The 15,497-nt window shown below is 38.2% G+C and overlaps 1 long non-coding RNA gene across 2 annotated transcripts in view; it reads right to left on the reverse strand.

Annotated features, from left to right (window-relative positions):
• Positions 1–5,052: 5,052 nt before the first annotated feature.
• The window catches only part of LOC106147778, a 124,883-nt gene continuing 114,438 nt past the window's right edge, over positions 5,053–15,497 (reverse strand). For both annotated transcript variants that reach the window (XR_001232731.1, XR_001232730.1), the window contains one exon: positions 5,053–5,121. This is a non-coding gene — a long non-coding RNA (uncharacterized LOC106147778). The remainder of the gene's footprint in view (positions 5,122–15,497) is intronic.

Raw genomic sequence — 15,497 nt, forward strand, 5'->3', positions numbered from 1 at the left:
AATCAACACATTCAAGGAATGCATTAATCAACACTGCCGTCACAGGCTGGCATGCCTCATTGTTTAATCGGAGCATGCTAAGTAACACAGAGCAGCGATTTGAATGTGAACTTCCACCATGCTGCAAAAAACAAAACTCTTTTTAACACTGTCTCCACGCACCATATTCTACCCAGCTCTTTCAATAGAAATCATCCTTTCCCGATTCCGAGTAGTTTATGGACTTGCCTGCCACAACAGTCAACCAGAAACAAAGAATCTTTACAGACTGCTAAGTTTAACAAAAGCTGTAAATGTCTTCTGCAGATATGAAAACTTGAATCAGCCCAAGAGATTTTCTTTTCTTTCCTTACAAAATGAATGCTGTCATGAAGGCAAAATAAAATAAAGCAAGGCAAAAAAAAAAAAAAAAAAAAAAGCCAGCGTCTATTTGTGTATGCAGTCAATTGTGACAGCAACATACTGCATTACCAGCAGGGGCCTGGGCCTGGCCTCCTGCTCCACACTGGGCTTCATTTTCCTCCTGGGTAGTTCCCTAGATAACCCTCCTGTCAGAATTCAGCTCCCTCCAAAAGCAGCCAGGGATGAAATGGCCAGATGCTGGGTGGAAGGGCTGTACTAACATCCGCCAGCACCTACGCACAGAGACCTACCTCTGTGCACACAGTGTGTGGACTCAAACACAGGCTTTCCAGTATCCCTGCTGTGTGTCTCAGTTCGGGCTGTCCACATTCGGAGGATCTCACTTCACTGTGGTCCACAATTAAAGTTCAATAAATAATGGTTTTGGTGAGAATGCTGGTCATAATTTTGAATGAATCATTTGGAATAGGGATTCTCTAGCGGGGAAATTTATTTCAATAGAGGTTGTGCTTGCTGGGAGCAAGGACCACAGTGGCTCCCTTCTGTTTGGTGGCACTGTTAGTATAGTCATTTCAGGGAGCCTCAAAATTAGTCGATGGCCCACTGGTCTAGCCTTATCTCATCAGCTCTTTTTGTGGCAACCCTAGAAAACAGTTAAGAACGATGAGCCAAAAATGCAGCAGCAGGGAAAGCGAATCAGATCCTGTAAGTATCTGCAAAGACCTCTTCACAAAGGTCAGTGCATCAGGCCTTTGGTGTACAAATGCTAAGTTGCTACATTTCCTTTACTGCAATGACTTAGGCAATTTTCTGTCCCAACTGCAAGTCAGACACTTCTCCTGAGGAGTACAGTAAGAGTGAAGAACATACGAAAGCTGCAGGGTTCCTTAGCACCACTTGGCATTAATTGTCGTCATGAAAACATAATACTACCTTTCTCATCACTTCACACCATTACACCTCACCCACCCAACTACCTTCCAAGTGAAGGTTGGTGTCTTTCTTGAGACCTCTTCCAACTGCTCTTTCTGAGCCTTCAAAAATGGCTACCAAACTGAGCAGCCAAGAGTAGTGAGATGGGGATAGGGCTGACTGTCCAGAGAAAAAAGGTGCGTCCCATAGGAATGAGGCCAGGAGGCAGGGGCAGGAATGCACTGGTAAGGGCGCTTCGGTCAGAAGCGCCTAAGTATCAGGAAATATAATTCTAGCTCCCTACAGAAGCGCTGTACATGAGATTAACTGTGCTTCCATCCACCCCAGGACACAGGACACTGCTCAGACTCCACACAGCAAGGAAAACCTGGGCAACAGCCAGGACAGAAGAACAGAACGTTCTTCATCACACTGTCATTTAGCTTCCAGGAACGCTGCACTTGGTGGTGAGTAGCTATTCCGTGAAGACGTTTGGCATGATCACAGGGGGACTGTGCAAGCATGCTAATGTTTCCAGAGATATTCGGCTGAGGTGAAATCTGGAGCTTGCCCTCACGACATGCCAGGGTAAAGAAACAGGAAGTTAATAAATACAAGGAAAGACTCTCCTGGTTTTCTGGGTGACTAAACATCAAGTCAAACTCAACTGATATACAACAATGAGAGGTGGATATCTTTTACATATATTTATTTAGTTTTAAGTTTTTTGAGACAGGGTCTTGATGCATAGTCTCAACTAGTCTTAAACTGCATGAACTTTTCAATTGAGTTTTGTAGGGTGAATATTAATTCTGTAAATACTGTGTGTTTTCTGAATTTGAGTGGTATACAATAACATGAAATAAAATTTCTCAGCTTTAAAATGATGCTATAAGCCAAAATTTGATAGCTCTCTTTACTATTAAGTTGTATCAAAATTACACTCCTATTTAGGCTTTGTAAAAACATATTGGTTCATATTTACAAATCAAATAAGTTATAAGACAACATTTTTCTAATCAGTTTATTATCCATTTGGAATATAATTACCATTCTCCTAAGATGCAGAAGTAATTTTAAACAGTTCTATAAGCCCAGAGGAAAGAGTAACTTTCAAGTCATCAGCCAAACACAATCAGTAAATAATTCCAATAACCTGCTAGATTTTTCTTTTTGCATAGTTTGCCAAATGGGAACATGCTTTAAGGTATAGCATAGGATTCAGACTTACTAAGGCCACAGCCAGTGCCAAACTTACAAGTGTAGCCAGAACAGAAAACTGGATACAAACAGAGCCATTTCAAGAGGGTCCTTGTGTCTCACTCTAGTTAATTATTGAAATCCCATCATTAGCAGGCTTGTGTTTCAGCCCAGGTTTTCAAATTAAGGAGAAGGCAGAGTTTCTATGGGGAGAACTTGCACATGGGACAAATGGCAAATGTGAATACAGTTTTTACAAGCAACACTGGACAGGTACAGGTAGCACTTCCCAAAGAAAGACGTGGGATGGGTGTGGGAGCTCACAAGGTGCATTCCACAGCTCTGGCCACTCACATCTTTCAGATACACAGCACACCAACCATCGTGGGAAAAACAACTGAAAACTTTAAGTAGCTGGAGAACAAAAACAAAAACCAACTTTCTCATTCTAATGTCAGAGGCCAAGTCCTGAATAGCCTGGAGGCATTCTGAATACAAGTGTGCTTTAGAATTCCTGGACGGCTCAGAAAATCTTTGTCAGGCCTAGGAAAGAAACTGGGAAGACACTCACTGTTTGGTTTTGGCCATATGAAACCACCTAGAAAGATAAAGTGATACATTTTAGTGGTTCAGATTGAGCCTGATAACTATAAGTTTGTATTCATCACTTAGTAAAAGGCCAGTCAAAAAGATCAGTAAGAACTATACACTGAGAAAGACAAAACTGAGCCTTTCTACTTGTTCTTGTAGAAGAGAGGTTTTTTAAAATCAAGTATCTTTCATGAGATGAAAGAAAGAGAAAATATAGCCCCCAGCCAGGACATTGCCTCAGAACCATAGAGAGTATGCAAGGAAGTAGGACAGAACCCACAGTTGTACCCCAGTGGGTGGACCTCACCGTGCTGCTCCTCCTGGTTCCTTTGTTGGCCTTGTCTTCCTGTATTTTGCTCTTTCACTAGAAACCATTATTTACAGATAAGGCCCTGTCCTTCCGTTTTACCTCTCGTAGGTATTACACCATGCATTAGCTATAGAAGCACACACTGTAGCTTATGAGTGATTCTAGTATTTTATTGGCAAGAACTTCTAATAATTGTGATTTTGGTATGAACATATTCCATATCCTCAATATGTGTCGAGTAGACTGATACATCATTTCTTCTGCTGAATTTTTATTTTATGAAATACGGACATTTATAAGGGAGGCGTATACCACAACTTTACACTAAATTATTTTGCCTTAACCAAGGGAGCTTTCTATTAAAAGAGCCACTATATATCATCCAGGCTTTTCTGATATTGGTCAGGATTACTTAGCATTTTGCTAGTCTTTGTTAATTTTCATGTTTTAAGGACTCTTTAAGTAGAACAAAATGTGTGCTATTTGATTTACAAAGAAATATTCATTTCTAGGTTACTGATTTGGGGATTTCTGATGGTATTTAGAAAATTTAAGAACTACTTCATCATATGAAATCAGTTTTCATGCAACACAATGAATGTGAATTCGGCAGAGGCGTGAATCACTTCCTCTTATTACAAAACTACACCTCAATGGACCAACTTAAGAATTCTCAAGAACAAGAAACAACATGCTGGAAGGGTTTTAGTGCCTCAAAATCTTACATATGATCTTCTTTTCTTAATTAAAATCCCTGAGAGTGTATTTATTAGATGAAACCTATAAGGCATGGAGCTAAATGGCTGAACAACAGTGCTCTCATAATTCCTAAGGCAGCTATTTATGGGTTGGGATACAGTTCTCTGAACTGTGTTCCAGATCTGCAGTTAAGATATTTTTCATCAAGTTCAAGACTATAATAGATGGCCTTTCAGAAAGGCCCCCAGGCCTGGCAGGATCTGTTCTAGCGCTGATAATTCTAAATGACATAATGGGAATGAGGTGGGCAGTGGGGTGGGGAAGGGATTTATAAAGCAGAAATCATATTTCAAAGTGATATTTAAACTCTCAAAACCGACCTTCTGTTATTGGACTTCACTGTGAGATGAGAAAAATCACACAAGGACTGCATGTTCTCAGGTCTTTGATATACAGTTGGATACAAATGTAAATTCTTATTAATGATGTCCCATAATTGATTAAAAAGATTAAATTTAGTTTCTTCAGAAACACATTTTTATTAGCAGTGTTTTTAATCTGTTGTCTATTTTCTGTGCTTTATGAGTCATGATTTAGGTAAACAGAAATCTTAATACAGTACTAGGAAAAGAAACAAAAGGCTGGTTTTCTTTACTCTGTATCTGATCGGTCCTCTTTGACAAGTAGACTGGTCTGGGGGCTGGGAATTTAGCTCAGCAGCACAGCGCCTGCCTGGCAAGTGCAAGGTCATGAGTTCAATTGTTGGTACCGGAAAAAACCAAAACCAAAAAAAAAAAAAAAAAACTGGACAAGTAGACTGATAAATGTATTTGTGTCTACATACCTATTCCCTGCCTTCTATTACACTTTCTAGATTGAAAAGTATTAAATATGGCAACACTGTTACATAATCACGTCATTTTATGGTGTAATTCCTTCCTTAACTAATACAAGCACATTAAGAAGAACACCCCTACCTTTGAAAGTCTTATCTGAAGTTGTCCTTCCTTTTAATTCTTTAAACCAAAGGTCGTCTTAGCATTGCTCTGTGGATTGGAGAATAGGGGAAAATGTTAACAAGACATTGGTTGTCATCAATCACAGTAGATTGTCAATACATTAACTCCAACTGACTCCCTGATGGGAGACACAATTACAGAGCGAGCCCTGCAAGGGAAGACAAATTATGAATACATTTGCCAGAACATCTCTCTGCTGGCTTCAATCAAAAGCGACAGCAGAGGGGTGACTAGAAGTCTGGTGGACATCCCATAAATGGATTCCAGGCTAAAGAGTCCTGTCTGCTTTTTATTTTCATTTTAGAGAATAGAGGGTTATATATATATAGTATGTACGTAAGTACACATACATATACACACATATAATATATATACTATATGCTGTATATATATGTACAATATATATACTATATATATAGTGGGTGAAGTATGTCATTACTGTGGGCTTACTATTATTATTTTTAATTAGTAGCACAGGAATTACCTTTCTATGTTTGAATGAAGTTCAGTGAAGATCATGAATAGATACTGCATCAGCCAACCTCTGAGGACAAAGTTCCACCTGGCCTATGACCAAGGCTCAGCTACAGAAAGCTCCAGACTTAACCACATCCAATTCTATTGGCCTCAGTCTCAATCGTTCCTTTGCAAACATTCCAGCTAAAAATTACCCACAAAAAGAAACCACAAATGGGAGCTAGAACAATCACAGCTGAGCATGTCACATTTCATTCTTTAGGCAGCCAATTCAGTGATACCCAGGGTTTTCTGAGAGAGGGTTTGTGTCTTTTTGGAATTTTGGTTTTTGAAAACAGAAGTCATACTATCAACCTCTGAAAACATCTTTCAGAGGGGAAAAACAAGTATCAATTGAAGAACTCTGGCTGCACTCAAATATGAGGACTTACCATGAATTGCAAAATTATCCCAGGAATGAAATAGAAAAGCATGAAATAATCTCTGCTCCTTTAGTTTGTGCATGTGTTATAAAATAATTCTATTTTATTTTACTAAAAAAATGATCTGAGCTACATGTAAAACTACTCTTTATAGATTTTCATTGCCTCTAATACAATGGTATTTTATCAAGATTCAATATTAGTGTTGTGGAAGTGGGTGATTCTTAGAGTTAAACCAATTTTAAAGTAATAAAGGCTTTCTTGTCATTCTGGTTCCACTTTTTAAAAAACCCTCTAAGGTGTGCAGGAGAAAGTATACAGAAATTTGAAACTGTATCTATGGTAACAATTTAATTCAGCAGATTTATTTAAGTATTTAATATGTATCTGTCAATACAATGGATAGATCTAGTGCAAGAAAAAAATAATAAAATACAAATAAGACATGCTTCCTACCATCAGAGACCTCAGTCCACTTATTGATCAGGCAAACAGCCAGAAATACCGCCTGCCACCCCAAAACACAGTATTTTTAGAGTGCTGCAAAACCACAGAAGAAGGCACTAATTTTACAGTGGGATCTCAGGTCAGCTTTCTAAAGGAGGTACAAATAGAGTGGAGGTTTAAGGTGGATACAAAGGGCATTCTGAGAACAGAGAAGGCAGGTGCAAGGCAAGGGGCAGTGACTGAGTGAGTGGCAAAGAAACCACAGGCACAGCAGGAGATTGGAAAGAAGGCAACAGCAAGGCTGTCCAGGTCATTTGGAACCAGAATGCAAAGGGCGCCAGCCACTTCAGCAGCCTGGACATTAACCTGAGAACAGTAGAGACACACTGAAGATCTTAGATGAGAGGAAAGAATATTTGTCAGTAGTGGGAGAGACAAGTGGGCAGAGATTGGTTAGGGAGACTGCTGAGGAGGTGCTCTAGCAGCCAACATCCAAGGTTCTCAGTTTCCAAGGTAACCATTGCCTCCTTCCCAAGTCCACCCCCAAGGCACATACTGACTCCTTCCTGAGATGCATCAGGATACACAGATGGAAAGAACTTGAGATTAAGAATGCAAACTGGGCAATGGTAATTGTTATTATTCCATATCTCTTATTATACTAATGAAATAATTTTGCAATTTTTGTCTCACTATTTGAATGCACCTTTATGTGTGGAATTTTGTAGGCTGGCATGTGGGTGTGATCCTGGTCCCCTCTTCGGAACCCTGTCATCTCTTGCTCCACCATCTCTCTGCCCCGGGGGAGCTCAGCCCTGTGCTTCTGACCCTCCCCAGAACCTGAAGCACAGACAAGTTAAATAAATGACTCTGAGTAATACAGCTGGAATACTAAATTCCCTCTGTGTGAATACAAAGGCTGTGCTATTTTACTGTACACCATAGTGTTAAGAGAGGACAAGGACAAACTTGGGAGGCACCACTGAGATTTAAGAAGAGGGCAGCAGAAGAGGAAGCTGCTAGAAAAAGTAGCCAGACTGAGAAAGGCATGGAGAAAGCCAAGAAAGACCGAGGTCAGGAAGAAAGAAGGATGGATGGAGAGAGTCCAAAGGTTCAGGAAGGATGCAAACGGAGTTAACTCTGTTGCTGCCAGTGAGGAGTCCCCACAGCTCTGAGTTGGAGCCCTCAGGACCATGTCTCCTACGTTCTATGGTCTAACGAAAGCCTCTGTGTCTCCTATTGTCCTTTCATTTCCAGGCTCCCTTGCCAAGTGTATTTTTTTTATGTTTCACAAAGAAGGCAAGTACGAAAATGCTGCTGGGCAGAGTATGGACGAAGCATTTGAACAGACATTTTGAAAGGAAGTCAAAGGAATGTGGTTCTTTCGATAAGTGTTGTTTGTTTTTTGCATAATTTAATTCAGGGCAAAATGTTATGAACGAAGCACGTAAGTAATTTGCATGGGTATGGTTCCAAGGCATTGTGTGGGAGGATCATTTCATCTTTACTTGTATCACTGACAGAGCCACATTTTTAACCTCCATGTGGCAATTTAAATCCACAAGCCTCTGCAAAGACCACCAAAAGACTACATATTAATTGTATCACCATGTCAGCAACTACGCCAAACGTTTCTAAGAAATGAACTTTTGTTGCATTCATTATTCTTCTTTGACAACTGCAATGGGCTTTCCTCACTTTGAAATGTATTTAGGTCAACAGAATAGGGTAATACATCATTGCTAAGGACTATTTTTCCAATAACCAAGTAACAATTTATTTTTTAACCAAAATACCATCAACTTATTGTGTTAAGTAAAAACAGTCCTAAGTCAAATGGTTGAGAAGGAGTTTGATGTATTTTACAAGTAGCCTTCAGAAAATATGAATAGCAGCTAGGTAAAAAATGTAAAAAAAAAAAAAAAACAAAACCAAAGGTAATAAGCCAATTATAATGAAAGTAATTCAGAATATATATATATATATGCATAAATAATTTGTATGTATAATATGAAAAATTTAATGACTCCAAAAAGTGAATACTTAGGGGCTGGGGATTTAGCTCAGCAGCATAGTGCCTGCCTGGCAAGCACAACATCATGAATTCGATTCCTGGTACCAGAAAAAAACCAAACCAAAAAGTGAATACTTGCCTTAGCAACTACTAGAAAAATAAAATAATGGACTTCCTAACTGCCCCAAACTAAATTGCTATTGATTGGTATATATATTTTGCAGAATTTTTTGTTTTATTTTAAAACAAGAATCCTTAACATTCAGTACAACTGAAAATCAGTCACTGCAAACCACTATTAGGTTAATAAGTATCAGGAAGCAAAAATGCTCATAATTTTATTTGATTCATACTTATGGCCCAACTGTGAAGACACTAACAATATTTATTCTTTAGTTCTTGTGAGACCATTTCTAAAAACTGGTCTCTTGAAAGAGATGGCTAAAGGTAGGTGACACTGACATATCAAGTGCTTGACCCCCCCTACCCAATTCTGTGTTCAACTGTGACAACTATTCCCTGCTAACAGCCCCCTCCCCTTCCCTCCCCTTCCCCGTTTACTGTCTTCCCACTTTCCTCCCTCTCCTCTCCCTTCCTTTCTCCTTTGCCTCTCCTTTGCCTTCCTTTGCCTTCCTTTGCCTTCCTTTATTCTTCCTCTTTTATTTATTTTTTGGTTTTTAAACGGCTGGGAGAACTCAAGCCACAGAAAACTAGTCCCGTTCCCTAAATCTAAAGACAAAGATCAGACCCAAACCCAGCACAAATCCACCCGCAATCTTGGCTAGAGTACACATTCTGGGATCAGACATGGACCTACCACAGAACTGTACACACCAGAGGAATCTCACGACTTCTATTTTTCTCTGTCTGATGGGTTTTCCTTTTGGTAGTTGGCTAGGTTACTGTGTTTTGATTTGGGGGGGTTGTTTTTTGTTTTTGTTTTTTCCCTATTCTTTATTCTTTTTAATTTATTTTAAAAATAAAAGGAAAACATATTAACAAACAGGCATCCATTTACAAAATAGCATAAGAACAATACAAGCAATACAGAGTTACAGACAAAGTGGTAGGAAATTAACAATACTTATTGTATTACATATTGATATCTTCAAAGTGATTTCTCAGGACTTTTTTCCGTTTTCTTTTCTCCTTTTTCCTCTGTTCTGTTTTGTTGCTTTTTCCTGTGTGTTCTTTGTTTTTCCTGTGTGTGGTTATTTTTCTTCCCTTTTCCCTAGTCTTTTTTCCTCTTCTTTCTCTTTTCCACCTTCTTTTCTCTCTCATTCATGATTTAGATCTCTAAATTTTCTCTGTGTGTTGTTCTACTCATCTTCTTCCTCTCTTTGGTCAACTGTCTTCCTTGATTTTATGATAATTTCATACAAGTAAACACTGTCTCTTCTCTTTCACTTCAATACTCTTTGGCTTTCTTTTCCAATCCTTCCCTCTTGTATCCTACAATTACCCAAAACTTGGATAATCATCCTATGTCCTCCACCCTTGCTCCTACTGTATTTAACCTTATCTACCTCTCCATTCTACCCCCTATCCCTCTTAAAAACCCCAAGCCCTACAGGGTAAAATCATTCTACTATGTGAAAAAACATTACATATATGTTCCTGGATATTATATAACTATAGAATTTACAACTACGATTAAAGATATCAGGCTAATAGTTACCACAGTTTGTCAGTTGCCAGGCTATGCTTGAGTCTATTATTATTGCTAACTGTACTACTTTAACCAGGATGCCATACCAGTTATAATCAGTTTTTCTCCCCTATATGACAACACTGTGATTGCAAGGGGTCATAACCATCACCATAGTCCAGTACCAAAGGAATGGGCCTTGAGTCAAATAGATGGCAACACCACATTCTTAATATATTGGCTGTGGTAAAAGGAACACTTCTCCACAGTTGGTGGGAGTGCAGACTGCTGCAACCACTGTGGAAATCAGTGTGGGGATTTCTTTAAAAACTAAGATTAGAGGTTCCATTCAACTCAGCTATTCCCCTTCTGGGTATCTTCCCAGAAGAATTAAAAACATCACACCACAGCTATATATGTGCATCCATATGTGTATCCACTTATAGCAGTGCAATTTGTAATAGCTAAATCTTGGAAGCAACCCAAATGCTCATCAATTGAGGAATGGATAAAAAAGATGATTTTTAAAAATATAATGGAGTACTACTCAGCCATAAAGAAAAATAAAATTGAGACTTTTATAGATAATTGGATACAACTCAAGACCATACTCATAAGTGAAATAAATCAGACCCACACATGTAAACATAGTACTACCTCACTACTGTGAGAAACTGAACAAGTAAATAAGATCCAAAATGTACAACAGATATTGTGAATAGGGAAGGAACTGTTAAAAAGAAAGTAAAACTGTGATGGGAGAAAGGGGAAAGGAAGGAAGAGAAAAGGAAAAAATATATATATATATATATATCACAGTTAAGATAGTTATATAGCTGCTTTCTCTTACTTCATTGAAGAAAGGCTTGTGCCAATTTTGGGGAACAATATTTCATGACTGTATTTTGCATTCTGAACAACTACTATGAATATAACAATATGCAATGTATTAATTATTGTTACTCACCTACTAGCCTCTTTTAAAAGTCTATTTTACTGTAATTTTTACTTTTTCTGTTTAAAGTAAAAATTTTTTAAAAGAAACATTTTTATTACATGTATTTTATCACAATTCGAAAAATATAGCTATAGACTTCAATCCTCCAAGTTGAAGGAAATACTGAAATGTGATATTTTCAGGAAAAATATTACCCTATACTTCCCCACAATACTTCCTGTGTCCTTCAAAAGTCAGGAAAACATTAATTTATTCAATAAATATTTAATGAACTACTATAATCCAGGCACTGTTCTAGGGATTAAAGATATAATAATAAACAGAATAGAAAAATCCCCGTCCCCATCAGAGCAGTTACTTATTTACCCTCTCCTACATACAACATTGTTCAATGTCTATAAGGAGATAGCTCAGCAGCACAGCGCCTGCCTGGCAAGTGCAAGGTCCTGAGTTCGATTCCCAGTACCAAAAAAAAAAAATAGTCTATGCTGGGCACCAGGAAGACAATGGTGAAAAAGTTATAAAAGCATCAGCAAACCACATCCCTACCTGCCTTCATGAACCTTATGATCCACTGTAGGTGACAGATGTTGACAAAACAAGCACAGAAATGGAGTTAAAATAGCAACTTAAAAAAGGCAGAGGTGTATGGTTCTCCCATTGCGCAGTGAGGAGAATTGGCTTAGTTGAGGAGGTCAGTCCTGAGGACAGCTGGACCGAGCCTTCCAGGGCTAGGGAAAGGCAGTGATGCTGAAGCAGAAGAGGCCAATAGGGCACGTGGTCCGAGGAGCGGGAGAAGGAGGCAGAGACCCAGCCACTCAGCCCCTGTTGATCTTTCAGCATTTATCCTAAGGACAATGGGAAGCTGCTGATGTATTGTAAAGGAGGCTAGAGGTAGGGAAATATGATTTGATCAAATTATCTATTTTGCTGCTATAACAATTTTAAAACTGAATGAGTTCTCATGCAGTTATAAAAATAGGTGAAGCACTGAAGCCTTCAGATGAAAGGCAATATTTAACATATCAAAGAGTAATGATCAGATAAGAAATTATAAAAATCCCTCCAATTGCTAGCTAATTCTTACACATTAATCAAAATAGAGCCTTTTAAGATCCTCTTATACAGGGGCTGGGGGTTTAGCTCAGCGGCAAAAGCGCCTGCCTGGCAAGCGCAAGGTCGTGAGTTCGGTTCCCGGTACCAGAGAAGATCCTATTATACAATCTATAAATGAAGCCGAGTTTGATTAAAAGTGAGTCACCTGAATATGCAAGTCTGGTAAAGAAAATTGTGGTTATTTGAAAAAAAAAAAGAAAAGAAAGAAAACAGAAATATTTGTCAAAGAAAAATAAGTATATTAAATGCCACAAAATATGATTATTTAGGTATCTTTTGTTGACACAGAGGTGACAAAGGGAAATTTGAGTGCTGTACTAATTTGATTAATAGATAAGAATTTGAACAAAGAATCAAACATAGCATTTATTCCTTTAAAATAAAAGTATCAATTCTAATATATACAGTTAAATGAAAAAAAGTTCTAACATGCTAAGAAATATGCGGTAAAAAGAAAAGCTCCACCTTTCTAATGTACACTCATCATCCTTATTGTAATCAGGGTTTTGCAAGAGAAACAATACAGGACACATAAATATAGGATTCTTTTACAATAGTTACCCGAAGAGTTTAGTACAAAAGAGTGCAGGAAATTTGTCCACACACTAAAGACCAAAGAATCCAGCTGAGGGCCTGGATCCCATCGTAATGTCCTGTGTGAGTCCAGCTGAAGACTTAGAGCCCATAACAGTGCCCCCCATGAGTCCAACTGGAGGCCTAGAGCCCATGACAATATCTCATGCAGGCCTGTTTCACAGATCTGCACTAGGAAGGCCCAAAGGTCAGTGGTGGAAGCTAGAAAGTCTATGCCAGTGGGATGAAGGATCTGTGCTAGCAGGCTGAGGGATCTGAACCAGAGTCAGGAAGCGATGCTCAAGGTAAGCAACAGAGCTCCCCTAAAAAGAACCACAACCATTCTCAGTGACAATGAAGTCCTGAGCTCCTTAACGATAAGAACAGCTGAGTCTATATCAGGATGGCCAGCGTGACAAATTTCTCCAGGATACTGAACAGTGCACCATCTTCCCCCCTACAGCCAGGAAGTGATGCTCCAAGTAAAGACCAGAGCTCCCCCAAAGTGAACCGCAGCCATTGTCAGTGACAACATGGTCCCATGGTCCCAAGCTCCTTTGACAATGAGAACAGCCGAATTCATCACGAAAGCCAGCATGACAAACTCCTCAGGAAAACCAACAGCCCAGGAGAACCAACAGCTCCCCAACAGTTTCCCAACAGCTTTTAAATTTCTTCCTCTCCAGTTCTCCTTTTGTTATGTTGTTGGCAACAACCCTCAGGTGGTCCTTCCATACCCAGCATCATGCTGATTCAGTTCAGCTAGGTGTTACAAGTTGACCACCAGCTCTCAGTCCACCACAATCCTTCATTTGCAGGTGATATATCCTAAGATGCCCAACGGATGCCTGAAACCATTGTTCACACCAAACTTTAAGTACACAGTGGTCCCCTGGTTACTGAATGCAAAGCGCTTCAGGATCCCTGCAGTTACCAAAATTCGAGGATGCTCAACTCACTTGTATAAAATGACATGGAATTTACATATAACCTACAGACGTCCTCCTGTACATTTTAAATTCCTAACACAAAGCCGAGTGTGGTGGTGCACACCTGTAATCCCAGCACTCTAGAAGGCTGAGACAGGAAGATGGAAATTTCAAGCTCAGCCCAGCAATTTAGCAACTTCATGAGCCTCTGTCTCAGAAAATTGAAAAAAAAAAAAAGGAGATGGGGAGAAGGGTATGTAGCCCTGGGTTCAATCTCTAGTATTTAAAAACAAACAAACAAACTCAGAACAAACACAGTTGGAGGAGATCAGCCTAATACAACAATACATTGTAACTGCTATGTAAATATTTGTTGTATTTTTTAGGGAAGAGTAACAAGAAAAGATGCATATGTATGTTCAGTACAGATACATTTTTTTCAGAATATTTTTAATCCACAACTGGTTGTATTAAAGATTTAGAATCCAGAATATGGAAGTGACAATGCAGTCCCAAGCTCCTTAACAATATCCATTTTCCATGGATATGGAAAATTTTCCTATACATACATACTTTGATAGAGTTTAGTGTAAAAATTTGGCACAATGAGAGATTATCAACAATAACTGATAATAAAATAGAATAGTTATAACAATGTACTGTAATAAAAGTTACTAAAACTTGTGAATTTTCCTTTTCATATTTTTAGTTGACTTTTGGTAAATGAAACTAAAACCACAGATAAGTTGACATTACTCCAATCAGGATGTCCACATGATCACTATTTTAATTTGTGCAGCTATAATTATTCAGGTAGTAGGAGGCAGATATTTCTGTGCATGTCAAACTTTGCATAAAAAACAGGAATAGGAAATATTACATTTAATCGTGCAGTAATCTGATTTGACCTCTAGTACAACTCCAGACTATTTTTTAAGTTCGGAAAAGTTTTATAGACTTGATCCAAACAATTTACTTGGTTCACCTTTTCACCAACTGTCATTTATACAATTCAGATCTGTAAATCTGCTTGAAGTACCTTTAGAATGTCATTTATGTGCCAAAGGAATATTCCCAAGGATGCTTTCACCACATTTTATTATAAACTGCCTTGGTTTCATGGGTCCCAGGAGCCACAGCCTACATACAAAGAGATTTCCACGACTATCACTTTTTGAGATGAAGCCTCACAAAGATCTTCATTTTAAACTTTAATCTGACTTGCTTTAAAATGTAGTAATTTTATTGGTCTATCAATTTATACTTTAGTCTGACCAACCTTATCAGAATTGGATTTAAAAACTCTTTAAAATTCCATGTGCAGTACCCTTTAAAATTTTATGTGCAATGCACTTTTTAAATGCCCAATTAAATTTTCTACTGGTATCAAAATTGTAGCTCACATTCTAGTTGATGTTATAAATCAGATTTTAGTACAGACAGGGAGGAATGTAAATCAAGTAAATCATATTTAGAAACAATAGTAAAGAAGAATAAATGCATTCCCCTTAAAAAACAGGGAAAAATTTTTTATTAAAAGTATAATTTGGCATGTGTGCTTTTGTTACTGGCAGTAAACACATCTTGTTATAAAGATGAAATCAGAAAAAGTGTTGAAAAGCTCCAACATTTGGATAAATTCTTTCTATTCAAAGCTGGAAAGTCATTTGTAGTTCAAAATTCTCTTTTTAGATGTTCTAGTTTTCTGGTTTCCTTTTGATACAGACATGAACTTACAAGTAGTCTCCTTACTTTTATATTTTCTCACAACCTCCTGAGTATTTGACATGCTCATTGAACTGAATTTGAGATCTTTTCA

This window comes from Chinchilla lanigera, unplaced genomic scaffold, assembly GCF_000276665.1.
Source record: "Chinchilla lanigera isolate Chin_1 unplaced genomic scaffold, ChiLan1.0 scaffold00009, whole genome shotgun sequence".
Lineage (NCBI taxonomy): Eukaryota > Metazoa > Chordata > Mammalia > Rodentia > Chinchillidae > Chinchilla > Chinchilla lanigera.